This window comes from Onychostruthus taczanowskii, unplaced genomic scaffold (genome assembly GCF_017590055.1).
Source record: "Onychostruthus taczanowskii isolate IOZ18803 unplaced genomic scaffold, ASM1759005v1 scaffold38, whole genome shotgun sequence".
NCBI classification, from domain to species: Eukaryota; Metazoa; Chordata; class Aves; order Passeriformes; family Passeridae; genus Onychostruthus; species Onychostruthus taczanowskii.
This window is the reverse complement of record NW_024501237.1, coordinates 3,868,392-3,883,384: the sequence shown is the minus strand read 5'-3', so window position 1 is coordinate 3,883,384 and position 14,993 is coordinate 3,868,392. Positions and strand designations below refer to the sequence as shown.

Here is a 14,993-nt window from a genome sequence, read left to right as displayed (position 1 = left end):
TTTCCACTGCTGCCTGCTACTGCACAAACAGTCACAGCTGGCCTGGTACTGAGGATGGACAGAAAAACTCCCAGTTCCAAAGTCACTTGCCAAGACTACTTACTTCTAGGCTACATGCTAGGGCAAGGAAAGAACACACAAAGATTTCAGACTCCTTGTCTTTTAACTATTCCATAGATGTCTTTAATTCTGGGGCTGAAACCAGCACTCCCCAGCTCCCAAGATAAGACGTCTTTAGGCTCAAACAACCCTGACTTCTGGCTGGCCTGGAAGACAGAGTCCTCGTGTCCCAAATCAGTGAAAGCAAGAAAGTAGGCAAAGGTGTGATGGAAAAAATCAGGAATATCAGACGAGCCAAAGCAACCGGCCACCAGCACTGCCACTTCTCAACTGCTCTCTGCTCAAACCACAGGAGATGCATTGGATCTGTCCATGAGCAAGAGTCATTCCTGATAAACTGGTGGGGAGAAGGGCAAGGGGAATAGATATCCAGTCAACTGCAGTAAATAGCCCTGGAGCATTTATGCCAGTTACACTGTGCTTTCTGCAAAGAAGCCTCTAGCCAAGCCAGAGATAAAAATGAGAAAGATGTTACAGTCAGATTCCCATGTTCTGGAGAGTTCCCCAGCACAGCAGAAGGCTACAAGGGAATTCAGTGAGTACCTCGTTCCAGCACTACGAAAAGTAGTAGCTCCTGCTACTAAGGAAATACCCACAGTTTGTATTTTAAATCTGTAGATAGTCTAATTCCTTAAAGTTAAGAAATATACCACAAAGATGCAAGGAACAAAAATGAGTAAGGGCTTTTACACATATTTATCATATAGCACCAGAACAACTGCTTTCTAAATTTCTTTTGAGAAAAGTGGATCGAAAGCCAAAAATTTGAAAGTGATTTATGCAGTGGTGCAGAACCCAGGAAAGCTACAAGCACTGCACTGGCTCACAGCACAGATCAGCTTCAGGTGTCCTAAATGTCGTCACTGGCAGTGATTTCTGGTAACACCAATCTGCCTTTACAGAAGGGTTTTTAGTGGATTTAGTATTTGCCTTTTCTCTGATTTCTTGATAATGCTGCTAACCGTACCCAGTTTGCCAATTGTTTCAAGTTATTTCATCCTCTAAAGAGGAAAATAAAGTTTCTACTACCAAGAAGTTAAACTTGGACATTCTTTTCCTCCTGAGGAAAAACACTTGTCCTGTCTCACACAGGACATGCACTAGATGTGTTGTGCTCATGCAGTTGCATTAAACTAGAAAAACATCTCTAAGACAGCTTGCAGTTTATACTAGCAAAACAACACTTGACCAGGAAAGCCTGTTCAAGTGCTGCTGCTCTCCATCCGTCCTCCCTCGCCCCCCATAAAAGACCCTGCGCCATTAATCACTGTCGTTTTCCTGCCAATGGAGCTACACTGGGGCTTTGTGGCTGACGTAACTGCTGGCAGTCAAGTCTCTCCCCGCTAATCACCAACATAAGTATCTGGGAAAAAAACCCTGTAAATTAGACCTTTCCTTGGCAAGCACTTTAAGGAAGTCTTCATATGGGAGTGCTACAGCACTCCTGTGCCTGGCTACCTCCAGCAGCTGCCTTGGGCCAGCAAGGTCACAGGTCCACAAGGCAATGAGCAGCCCCAAGGGCTCGCTCCCATCCAGAGAGAAAAGGTTTCCCTTTACTCCCCTGTGCCAGCCTTGATACTGCAACGTAACTTCCCCTCTACCTGCCAGTCAGTTCATCCTCCTAACCTGGCAGAACCAACATAAACCAAAAAGCACCTTCTGTGGGATCAGCTCAGAGCTCCAAAGTCACCCAGGCAGCCTATGCGAAGAAAATCATGCCTGGGACTGAGAGAAACTCAGCTCTTAAGAGTTCTTTCCATCTCAGGGAGCAGCCACCCTCAAATTTTAAGTGACATCCAGGTCAAAGATGAGCTCACATTCAGACACGAGTACTTCAGCTGATTTGCAAAACGTGCTCTCATCCCCAGAGCAAGGAGCCCTGCCTTGGCTGGTTCTGAATAACCAAACACTCCAGCAAGAAATTCAAACCCCCTCCACTGCTACTGCCTTCTGCTCTAGGAACTACACTGCAAACTTGGGGAAAAAGAGCAATTTCATATCCATCTATCCAAAAATACCACACACTGCAGAGTTTTAACCCAAGAGCATTTGTAAAATATTTTCCACATGAAATATAATACGACACATTACAGAAACTGTAATTGCATTATCCTAAGTTTTAAGCTAATAAAGACAAAGACTTTCCTTTGGCTACTACATCCAAGAGAAAGCACTTAAAACTGACACTAGCTAGCATGGATAATAAAGGGCCTGTTATTAAATATGCCAGACTGTACAGCCAGCAGCAGGCAAAAATGCAGAACAGGAAACTGCAACAGTCAAGATGGCAACCTATATGTAAGTCAGCTGTTTCAAGACATTCAGCAAGGTCAAAATTCATATTTTTCAGATTAGTATACCTCATCACTACATTTACCAGGCAATTAGCAGAACTAAGATGATGACATAACCAAAGTCTGTTCTATCTATCTATCTATCTATCTATCTATCTATCTATCTATCTTCTTGGTGATAAAAGAAAAAGAAGTGTCTGACAAGAGCAAAGAACAAGAGACTGTGTGAAGGCAGGTGAAATTCTGGTCTTGAATGTTGGAGACTCATGGTAAGACCTCAGTAAAGCCACTCAAATTGGGTCTCTGTCCCTCCATCTCCCTCTTCACACCCTGTACAGGGAAGCAAGCACAGGCTTTAGATGTGTTTGGGATTCCTGGAATACTACCACACATTTGAAATTAACCAGTGTAATGGCATTATGCATGTAGCAATCCCTGAAGCCATCATGTACATGTTGGCAGGTCTTTTGAGGTTGAAATAAATCTCAAATCTACTTTATTCACTGTTGGGACAAAACAACAGAACAGTTGTCATGCAACTGGAAAAACAAAAGTCATCCAAATATGGTCCTGGGCAACCTATATGGCCATGATTGAGCAGGGTGCTGGACCAGGTGACGTCCAGAGGTTCCTTCCAATCTCACCCAATCTGTGATTCTGTGAAGTTCTCAAAACAACCACCTGACAATTAATTTGGACACACTTTAGAAAAGCAACTGGTTCAAGAAAGCTGGATAGAACTCCTCTTGCCTTGGCACAACTACAACAGCTACTACACTGAGGAAGGGACTGAGCTCTGCTTGCTGTGCAGAGGCAGACACACAAGAAAGCTGCTTCCTCCCCAATTTTGACCACTTCAGAGAATCCAGAAGCCTTCTGAATTGCCTCACGCCTCCTCCCTTCATGCTTGTACTCTTAAGTTTGGCTTCATGTAAGGCTCTGTTCAATCAAAACACAAGTTCTCATCACCGTCACCTTGCTTCACATACATCCCTGGTAAGAAGCCACTTTTCCACCTGATTTTTCACTGCGTGTGAGCTACTGGAAGATTCTGATCTACAGAGGTTCCCATCCCATGCTCATCACTATAGCACCAGATACCTTAAGCAACCATGACTAAGCCCTGTCATGTTCACATCCTGTTTGTCTCCCAGCCTATCTTCAAAGACAGGATGGATTATTTTATTACATGTGGAATTAAGTCAACAGAAAAAAAAAAAATAATCATATTGTAGTTTGTAGTTTTACTAACCTGAATAAAGCCCTTCCTAGATTAAAATAAATCCAAACCCATCTTCCCCAAAGCATATTTCAGCCCAGAAACCATAACAATGGTAAAAATATGTTAAATTTCACACCAGAGCATTTAGGTACCAAAAGACTCTTCATCAAACAGGACTGTGTTTTATTAGCCAGCTTTAGTAGCCTTTCAGGACCTGGGAGCAGAATCTACATTCCTAAGCAGGTGCTAGTGTGTGGCCTAACTTGAAAGTAAATTTCTTGCTTCATGTAAGACAGCTCGGAAACCCTTGGAAAAAAGACAACTGGCCAACAGTGAGCAAGGGTGTTCTGCCAACTATTTTGTCCTACCAAACCACTAGCTGAGTTTGTTTTACAACATCTTGGGAGGGCTAGAAAGAAAAGGGCAAGGAGTTAAAAAACAATGGAGAACAAAAAAACTCAACCCATACATTTTTTGCTATTCTTCAGGATATAATTCTGGATAAATCACAGGGACACCCCAGAGAATTAAAGCATCAACTGAAAGAGCAGGAGATGTCAGTTCCACACCACCTTCCATGCCTGCTCTTACACATATTACCATGTTTATCTTGGCAAAATTTTGGGAGCTCTCTCTCCCCTGCCACAGAAAATATGTCCTGTTACAAGCTACATATTTTTCCCTCAACAGATCAGTTGAATCGAAGTCTTTACTAGTAAGATGCATGTAAGACAACAAAGGCACTTGATTAATTCCTCCCACATCAATATTCAAATGAAACCTAACAGATACAAAGGTGAAATACACTGGCAGAGTGAAATCAAACATGCAGCTCATTAACAGCATCTGACCAAACAGCAGATGTTTCCTCCTCCTATCACCCTTAGGAACACATTTAATGGGAAGCCACAATTTGTTGCAACATGATTCTCCAGTTATTTACTTCACCTTTAACCAAAACTGATTTTAAGCTTTTAAATGGCATTTAAGTATTTATATATAAATAGTTATTACATACACAGACCTCGATAAAGTTAAAGTTTTTTCTCAACTATATATAGGTGTAGCCTACCTTCACCTGATCCAAACAATTTAACTTTCAACAGCAGTGACTATTATTTTATTTGTGCACACACCCATATAACATACCTATCCACTTGAAGGATCCATATACACACCACTGTAAGACTAAAACATCTTCAAGAGTCTCATGCCCTGGTTTCAACATACTACACCAGACAGAATGTTGGTATCATTTTCAATGCCTTAAAATGCTTGAAATCACAAGTCTGAAATTATTTACAAGAAAAATATCTCAGTAATTTAATCTTTTGTGTCAACACAGAAGAATGAGATACCAGTTTGCAGTGTTGAACAAAGTGAGAAAGAAAACCAAGTAAAGGGATCATCAACTATAGCCACTGCATGCACCAATCAATCTGAACACACATGATTCTCTGAACTCACGGGAAACTTCTCAACCTGCTACAGGAGTGTCAAGTGCGTGCATGTATGCTTTTTTTGCTTTCATCTAATTAAATATGTCCTTAAACATGTACAGCAGTCTTGCCACCTCTGTAGAAGAAACTGTAATGCTGCAAACCCTGAAATCCAAGTTCTACTCAGGGATGAAATCTGCATTGAGACAAAATCTATATTTTCAGCTTCCCCTCAAACAAGTTCCAAGTACTGAAGGAAGCAAGTCCATCAGTCAAAACTGGAGGGTAGATGAGATTCTTACACCCATGCTGGGGAATGACACAACAAGACTTCAGCACTGCAAAAAATTTTAATGGCTATCTTATTTTCAAGTTACCCAATATTGGATTGATAGCCCATAGATCACTTTGATGTGGATTGGCATTTTAGTAGTTTTAATGACAAAAACATGCAACAAGTGATATACTTCTGAATACCATTAAGTGCTATAATTCAGACTGTCTACACTGGCTTAGACAGTCTCATCTGCTGCCATGTTGGGAAGAGTGTTCCCTTTATAAGTACAGAAATATGAAATAATGCTTCAGAAATCACTGGTGAACCACATTAATCATTTGCTTACATGCCAACTCAACATAATAGTTGGGTTTGGATGATACTACTTTGAACAGTGCCTAAATATAATGACTTATATAAAGACATGTTTAAAAATAATTTGTTTTTCTCCTTGTGCTCTAGACTTTGCCTGTGCATGCTGGAGAAAGGATGAGGGAAGAACCAAACGGGAGAGACTGGTGACATCTTTTCAAATATCACTCTCCCGAGTGGATAACACATATTGGAATAAAAGTAACGTAGTCCAGAACAATTACAGAATTACGTTATAACAACAAAATTGTGCAAGTGTCCAGAACAGCTCTACTGGTCAGCTTCCCTACACTGGAAAATGTAGAGACGGGAAGAAAAAAGCTTCAACTCTTGATCTAAACTCAGCTTCTACACAGCCTCCCAAGGCAGCAGTCACCAGAAGAGTACAACTGAGCAAAGCAATCCGTGCTTGCAGAAAACCCTTTGGAATCTAATGATGGCTAACCGAGCTGCTGTGTGGCACTACAGCCTCACAACCCTTCCACCAGAGCAATCCCACTGCCACAGTTCCTGACACATCCTTTCACCTTTCCCAAAATAAAAAAATAATACAAACAGACCCATCTCCACAGCTCAACGGAGTTTGGCGTTTCACGTGTGGAACACTCGACCTCCCACAGTCTGATCAGGAGTACTGTGCTCAACCTTTGGTCCCATTAAACTGGGAGGAACTTCCAGTGCCAGCACAAGCAGGTGACAAATGGATTCAGAGAGAGAATCCTGTGTGATCTGGGGTCATTCTAGATAATGTTTCATTCCTTGAAATCAGCATACTTTATGAAATGTCTGCCTTCTCTATCCCCTTAAAAAACACGTGGGACATCCCCCACTCAAATACACAGCTACCCGAAAAGCTTCTGTAATGCAAATTACCATTTGTCTGAGGAGGAGGATAGGGATCTTTGTGGCAGCCATTAGCCAAGGGTGTCCTCACCCCTCAATCCACCCTCTGTAAAGCCCTCCATAGAAGGCCCAATCCAACATTTTCTCTGGTTATTTCAAATCTTGAAGAGTAGCAACATTCTAATGGAAATAGTTATACCCCAGACCGCAGGGATGCAACACTAAAACTTTAAAAATATCAATTTACAATAACTTCCTTCTCACCCCAAGCAAAATCCTCCATTCCAATATAAAAATTGTCTCTGCTGTTCTACAGCTTGAACAAAATAGCTTGAGAACTGCAAAATGCCTGTAAGTCACCAGCATTTCAAACCTTGCCAAGCTGGGATTTATACTTTAAACTAGAATTCTCCACTCAGTACATTTCAAAGGAAAACTTCTAGCAACTGCATATCATCTTTTAATTATTAAGACTGGTTCCATTTTTACTACACAGAAGAAAGGCCAGTGGAAGAACATTAGTCTGCTGTTAATACAGGGAAACACAGTGAAGTTTTTATGGGCAGAACAGACCTTTCCCCACTCTGAAAGCAAAACTGAGCTGAGTTTGTCATGAAAACCTAAACCAGAATTTTAAAAAAATAACCAGAAACAAAACCAAGAAAAAACAAACCCCCCACACATCGGTAAGATCACTTCATTGACCATAAAGCAATTTGTGCAATCTGACTTTCATTTTCACAGATTTTATGGCTCTCTCTGCAATACAGTAGTTTCTTCATCTGCACCGACACAGCAGAAGACAGCTCCACATCCACATTTTAAAAGCCACTGCACTCCAAAGTGAGCTTTAATTCTTCTATCTGCCACTCAAAAAGCACCTTAGCTAAAGCACATACTCTTGAGGTGCAACTGAACCTGGAGACTAATAAATCTCTTACCACTAGTGACCATTTATTTTGTCTGCTTTCACTTGCATGCCTCAAAATTATTTTTTTACTTATATTTATAACTAAAAATAAGGTATGTTTCTTTCTGGGCTGGGAGAACCTCAGGAGATTAAAAACTCACACCACTTCAGGTATGAGGAGTTGGTTTAAACACTAACAAATGCAAAAGTCTCAAATCCCCAAGCAGCACAATGACTAGCAGAAAGAAGAAAAAAAAAAGTCGTTTTTGCAGGATTTTTCCCAAAACACATCATAGTGATTTTAGCAGCAGAAACAGCAAGACCTAAGATGCTGAGTACTTAGCAAACATTTTACTACCTGTGGCATGCTATTTTCTAGGGCTGTTAGAGGAAAACAGAAATCTGAATCTTCGGTTGTCTTCACTAAGAAAAGTGACCTATGTCAACTCATATTCAAAATTACAGTCTCTGTTCTAGAAGTTTGGCCATATAGTTCAAGAAATGACTAAAATGCTCTGTCTTATATAAAAACTCAGATCTTCAGAAATGTTTCAACAGGCAGGTACAAACTTCAGTAGGACAGAAATACTCAGGGGAAAAAAGCCAAACAATTGGCTTGTTTGCCTGTTTGTTCCTTTGATATCTGATAGCACAGTCTGCAGGTAAAGTCTAGCTGATCCTTGAGAAAAGATGTATAAATTTCAGAGATTCACTCACAGCCACTTCCCCACTCATACATCCCGTAGCTGCACATGCCCTCATCTATTTCATCTCCTAATGGCTGCAAGGAAGAGGTTGAGAGTCAACCTAAATTGGTTCAGCTTTTACTACTCACAGGGCCACAAACTTTAATTCCAACTACTCTTTGCATAACTTAAATTATACACACGGTGTTCTCTTTATTTGATTCTTAAACCAGCCGTATCTGAAGCACAATGGGACATGTCACAGACACTTGCTTTGCTGCCCTCATAATATGGTTTAATTATGATGACTGAACTAACAGGCTCACATCATAGACTTTTACAGGTTGACCCTGTGTCATCCTGATGTATCATTTTGCACCAGTTCAGTGCTGTAAATCAATTTAAGATCTCCAGCAGGTTGAAAAGGCTGGTAATGATGCTTTCTCTGCAGTCTCTGGGGACTCCACATTATACACAACTTACATTATTTATAAAGCTGAGATGATGCCTCCATTAGGCCTGTAAGACTACTCAAATGATATTTTACGCACACAGCTTGGGCTGCACAGAGCAGAATACTGGCAATATGTAATATCCAGTGCATTCATGCTTTAATTTAAATTAAAAAAAAAAAAAAAAAACAGTCATAACCTCTTCATTTTTAAAATTTAAATCTTTATAGCAAACAAAGAAATTCATAGTTTCATCTGAATAATTTCCCAGTACTCAGAAACACAAGTAGCACTCTTATTACCCTTTGTATTGTTTTTCTTCATGTTCAACTCTTTACTTCTGTTTTCAAACTACAGAGGAAAAGCAAACACCAAACTCATCAATTTTCAAATATTTGATTTGATAGTTACTATTTATATGAAAACAGAAAGATCTCCATCTGTTTACTCAGTCACTTCTCTCAAATGTATCAGATCATCACATCTTCAAGGGTACACAAAAAAGCAAGCTGAACAGAACAGAGCAGGAAAAAAATGTATTTGATTACATACCCAATGGTAATGGGGTCAAAACAGATGCAAGGACAAATCCCTACCCTTAGGGTAACCTGATCATGCCTTGAACTGATCATTTCTCGTAGCTGTGGAAGCCTTCTGGATCACCCAAACCAAGGGAAATTTCTCTCAAGTGCCTACTTACAGTCTGAAGTAAATGGCAAGACTTCAGCCCTAAGACCACAGCAAATACTCCAAAAAGGGCCAGATCGCTCTCATTTCCATACTGATGTTCTTCCAGTCTCAACAGAGAAGAGAGCACTCAAAACCTGCACTAAAATCCAATGAGAACCTTGAAAAAGCTTCACAGCACTGCTCTCTGGTTTAAGGAGGAAATTAAGTATTAATCAGCTGCAACTAAAAAACTCACATCCCATAATTCAGCCAAGTCATTACTCACAAGTAAAAGAAAAAAATAAGCCAAACTTAGGTTCCCTCACATGATTTGTTCCTATTGTTTGACATGACAAGGTGCATGCAGTCAGCCACATGAAGAATTACAGACACACACCTGCAAAGAAAAGTGTTCTCCGTGGGCTGGGTAAGCTACGATTTTTAGTCTTACTCCTGAATGCTGCTTAAAAATACATGTAACTATTGGAAGAAAAATTTTTAAACAAGTTTTCTTTTTCTGACTTCCCCTCTGCGTGCAAAACAGATTCAAACTATCAGCTATGACAGCTCTTTCCTAAGAAGCCTGTTAGTTTTAAGGTGCAGTATCTTTGAATACTGACATCCATTAAACACTGACATGTTTCAGGCAATGATCTTTTCCATTTGCCTGTATCTGAAATACACATCTACTTTTACTCCTCCCCATCTGGCTCTAACAGTACTGTTGTTATTAACTTCTGTTGAAAATACTTCCCCAAATAAAACTGTAGGCATGCAGTGAGCATCATGTTATCCTGAAATACACCAAAACAATTATTAATTTTCAGAATAAGCTGTTGTTATCCAGATACTGTAAAAGCAAACTGTAAGGTCGGACCACGTACCCTCTTCAGATTGATCTACTAACAAAAGAGCAATCACAGCAACCCTGCCTCGGTCAGAACTCCCTCTGACTTCAGTTTATATTAAAAAAAAAAAAAAAAAAAAAAAAAAAAAAAGTCAGTATTTGGCCCAGATCGTTTCGAACGCATGACTGAATATTTCCACGCCAGTAAATTTTAATAAGCTTTAAAGATCTATATTCAGGATAAGATTATTTGGCTGTGCGAGTATATGAAGCAACTATACCGAAGAGGGGGAAAATCTCAAGCATCCAAACCCCCTAACAGGGAAAAGAAAAAAAAAAAAAGTGAACTTTCCTTGACCTCTAAGCACAGATTTGTCATTAAAGAAAAAAGAAGGGGAGGGGAGGAAAAAAACCAAACAGGAGGGGAAGGGGCTGCGGAAAGAAAGGAAGGGGGAAAAGAGAAGAAAGAAAATAAATTAGAGGGAGAGGGACGCGGCCGGGCCGAGGCGGGAGGCGAAGGGCTGTTCCCGCACACACAAAGGCGGCCCCTGCCCCGGCCGGCGGGGCTCCGCCGCGTCCCCGCGGGCCACGCTGGGGCCGGGGCCGGGGAGGAGCCGCAGGACGGCGGCTTCCCGGCAGGGAAGGGCTCTGCCGCCCGCCGGGCCCGGCGCGGCACCTACCCACCAAGTTGGAGCCGGGAGCGGTCCCCGCCGGGCCGCCGCAGGGACGCCATCATGCCGGGAGGGCGGAGAGCGGGAGCGCAGCGCTGCCCGGAGCCGCTCCCGCCGCGCCCCGCCGGGGAGCACCGCGCAGCGCCGGGCAAGGACCGCGGGGAGGAGGAGGAGGAGGAGGAGGAGGAGGAGGATGCGCGGGCACAGCCGCCCGGCCCCGGGGCAGTGAGCGGGCAGAGGCGCGGGGGGACGCGAAGTTGTTACCGGCTGGCGGGCGGTGTCCGGCGGCCAGCAGGCAGCTCCTCTGCGCCGGGATCGGGATCGGGATGGATGTGGCCCGGCTGGCGTCAGGCGGCCGGAGCCGCCCCGCGCCGCTCACCGGCACACTCACACACACACTCACATACACACACGCACCGGCCCGGCCAGGGATCCTCCCCAAATTCCCGCCCCCGTCGCCGCGCCGCCGGGTCCCGCTGGGAGCGCTGCGCCCGCCGCCGGAGAGCGGCCCCGGCACGGCACGGCACGGCACGGCCGCTGTGTGCCCTAACCCACAGCCCGACCCCCACCCTGGGTGTGAGCCCCATCCGACACCCTCACTGCGACTTAAAGGGAGTTTCTGCCCCGCCGGAGCGGCTGGAGAGCTGCGGCAGCGGAGCTTGGGGGACAGCGGCGGATGCTGTCGGACTTGGAGTTAAAGTCAGTTCCTGATGGAACAGGATTATGTCCTGCCGCTTGCCACAGGCGATTCAGCCTTGACTTGTTCTAGTCTTAATACTGAAGTAATTGCTGTAATACCTCAATGACAGAGCACTCTCTAGCCCCAGGTGTTTTACACGTGGACATCCTCCTGCCCATAGGTGTTGCAGCACTTAGTCCTCACTCATGCCAGTAAAGCCATTACAGGGCGTGAGGCTTCTTGTGCAGTCAGAGCCACAGTAATGAAGCCTCACGCCACTGTCCCTCTGACTTGAACTCCATTTGGACTGCAAGTGTGAGCTCCAAAGTGGAAGTGGCTGAAAGTTTGGATCCCACATGTGGGACGGCGAGCCTCTCCTGCCTGCTCGCAGGATCTTTACAGTAGTCAGGTAAGTGTTGCACAAGAAGATTGAACTGAAACCGATTCTTTAACAAATACTTTGGCTTTTACCCAGTCATCATTCCTGGAAGAAGATTTGAAGCAATAAGTGCAAGATGTTTCTACGTGGCAAAATATTCTGATACATCTATACGCATAATTATAACCCTATGCTTAGGCCAGTAAATTTTCACATGTATAGGCAGTTCTGGTGTGACTTTAAATTCATTTTAAAATTCAGCAACACTGAGGTCTAGAGGACTTAAGGCCCTGAGAGTTTTACCAGGCGAACAGTTGTCCTGCCCACCCAGGTGCATTGTAAGTCTGAACACAAAGTACTGGAATGGCTTGCCCGAGGTCACAGAAGGAGCAGCAGTAAAAAATACCCAGGTCTATGCCTCTGAGGGTATCAGCGCTTCTTTCTAACTTCATAATCTAAAATTCATCCATTTCTTTGCCACATAAATGCCACATAAATATCACATAAATTGCAAACAGGTGAATTGTACTATGCTGTTAGGTATTATGCTACAATAATAGTAGAGGAACTCCCAGACAGGATGATGCCATAATATTGATGGGGAAAGACTGGAATAAAATTACTCTTCTACTACTTAAATTTTGAACCTTGAATGATTCAAGATGAATGAACTTCGGTAATCAGCTTTAATGTGTATTTTGTGCTTGCACTGTACACAACTACACTTAGCAATTAAACTTTTCTTTTTATGTGCAATCACAGATACAGTGCAGCACGGGATTGCAAATACAACTGGTAAAGTTTATCTCAAGACAAACTGAAAGGTCTTTAATTTTTGGCAGCGTAATGAAGACATTTGCAAGCAAGATACAGAAGAAACATGAAACTGATACTGGCTTTTGTACTGTGGTAGTGCTTAATCTGGATCCAGGTGTCCTGGATCAAGAGCAGAGGATGCAGCAGTAGTATCTGCCCCGAAAGCTTGGCAGCCTCGGTGATCCGGTCTCACACAGAGAAATACATGGAAAAGGCCTTATGTGTGCCTGAGCTCTGCTCTGCACCCTGACTTGGCAGGCACAAGCTCCATCCACTGGATCCTGGTTGCTGAAGTATCAATTCATGATTCACACTAAACAGATATGACAAGGAGATAATTAGGGAAGCACTGCAGTTTGTCAGGTGTCTTGTTAGAACTACGTTTTTACTGCTTTTGTTGTTGTTGTTAGGGTTGACCAGTTGGTTTGCTTTGGCATGAGAGAATTAAATTATTTTCTACTTATGTTGAGGCTTGGGGAGGATCACATTAATATGCTGCTTTCCCTAAAAAAGGCTATAAAACATCCTAGGAGAGTCTTTTTCTGATGTTTAATAACCAGAGTGGTTGTCCTGGAGAGGGCTGGGTAGCCTGGCTGCAGAAAGAGCAGTGGTGTGCGAAGAAGGCCAGCAGACAAGGCAGAAACAGTGTGCCCTGGGCAGATCTGCCTCGAGGCTTCCCTGGCTGGGCTGTTCTGGCACACTGGCCAGAACAAAATTTCAAGTCTGCCCCCTGCTTTAGGATGTGCAGGCAGAGCTGACTGTCCAAACCCATTACTCTGTGGGTGAGCAGTATCAGCAGTGTTCTACTGCACACTCACCACTTCTAACTCCCTTGGCTACTTCAATACCCTGAATCATTAACTTCTTCCTGCCTTTTCTGAATAACATAAAAAAAAAGGAGATCAGAGAGGTATGTACACCTGGGTATCAACCTTGATGCGCCTCTGCACTGGGCTGAATAACTGTGCTGTCTCAAGAGGCAACAGAGAATGTTTTTTTTCTCTTTTTGCTCTGCAACTACATGATCATTCAAACTAGTGCAAGCAAAACAGGCTGTGAGGCTGGGGCAATGAAGAAAGAGAAGAACCATTCCTTCTGTAAACTGCCTGGCTTTTCATCAGATTACGTGCACAATCTGATGGCACCATCAGTCATAAGGCCTGTGAACCTGAATTTTAATGGAGATAAATGTCTAATATGATTCTCAAAGGAAACTTTAATCTCACAGACACTTTGTGACATCTCACCAAACAGCTGCCCAATCGCCTTTAAAATCTCTGTCTCGGAAACTGATTGTCAGAAGGCTGGGTGTTAAAAGACATCCATTATGCTGCATATTTTATACTATTCTATTATGTAACAAGTATTTAAGAAATAGTACTACTACTAATGCTGTGGCTACAAGAACTATTGGCTTTTGATCTTCCTCCAAAATCCAAGTTTGTATGTAGGTTATGATTCGGTATTTCTTATTAACTTCAGCCAGGCTTCATCTGGCTTAATCAAGAGGTTCCAGGGATGGAGAGTGTCTTCTGGAGACAGTTTAGCTCCAAAGTCAGTAACTTTGCTTCACCTTCATGTACACCAGGTTTCTGCCAGAAATTAAAGAGTTTCATGGATAATTAAATAATTAAATTATATCAAACAGGCGACTTATTATTTACATTAAAATCACTGTAGTAATTTTCTTTTCAGCCATTACACTGTTGCTCTAGCATGGGAAAATAATAATATTTTCAGAGAGAAGAGGCAGTTCCCTCAAGAAGAATAGTAGCTTCCTAAGGATACTGGATTTCATTATTTCCTTCTTTCTTGGGCTGGCTAATAAAATTTATCACCCTCTATCCTTCATGGCTTGTCTGCTTCATCTTTGAGTAGGTGAGGTATTAAACAAGCCTCCCACCTCAGCATTATTAACATAGGATATGCAGACTGCTTAGCAACTACATAGATCTATTTGGGAAAGGTGCCTCAGGCAGAAGCCAGCATGTGGGAGAAGGTAAGGAGCTTTTTTAGCAGGTCATCATAACTGTGCAGCACTGCATATGGTTTTCCAAGCCCATCTGGATACAGGGTCCTGTATAGCCACACTACAAGTCCAGGAAGAAAGGAACTAAGTTGAGAAAGGCCTTGAAGGCAGCACTTGTGACTTGAGGGCTCTCAGTAGTCCAACTGTGGGGTGTCTGGCCATTTTCTAGAATGAGCCCTGCATGAGTTTGACTCTATATAAAGTCAAATATCTGCTTGGGACCTGCCTTAGTGTTCTGACTTACTGTCATAGGTAAAAGAACAAAGAATCAATTTCACTCTCAGAAGT

At 42.8% G+C, this 14,993-nt stretch overlaps 1 protein-coding gene across 4 annotated transcripts in view; it reads right to left on the bottom strand.

Annotated features, from left to right (window-relative positions):
• Positions 1-11,229, bottom strand: part of SMAD1 (SMAD family member 1) — a 44,575-nt gene extending 33,346 nt beyond the window's left edge. For 2 of the 4 annotated variants that reach the window (XM_041412158.1, XM_041412162.1), the window contains exon 1: positions 11,067-11,229. The gene's annotated coding sequence lies outside the window, so the exon portion shown is untranslated. Of the gene's footprint in view, positions 1-10,811; positions 10,942-11,066 lie in introns of those variants that run through there. The other 2 variants (XM_041412159.1, XM_041412160.1) reach the window with 2 other exon arrangements.
• Positions 11,230-14,993: the final 3,764 nt, after the last annotated feature.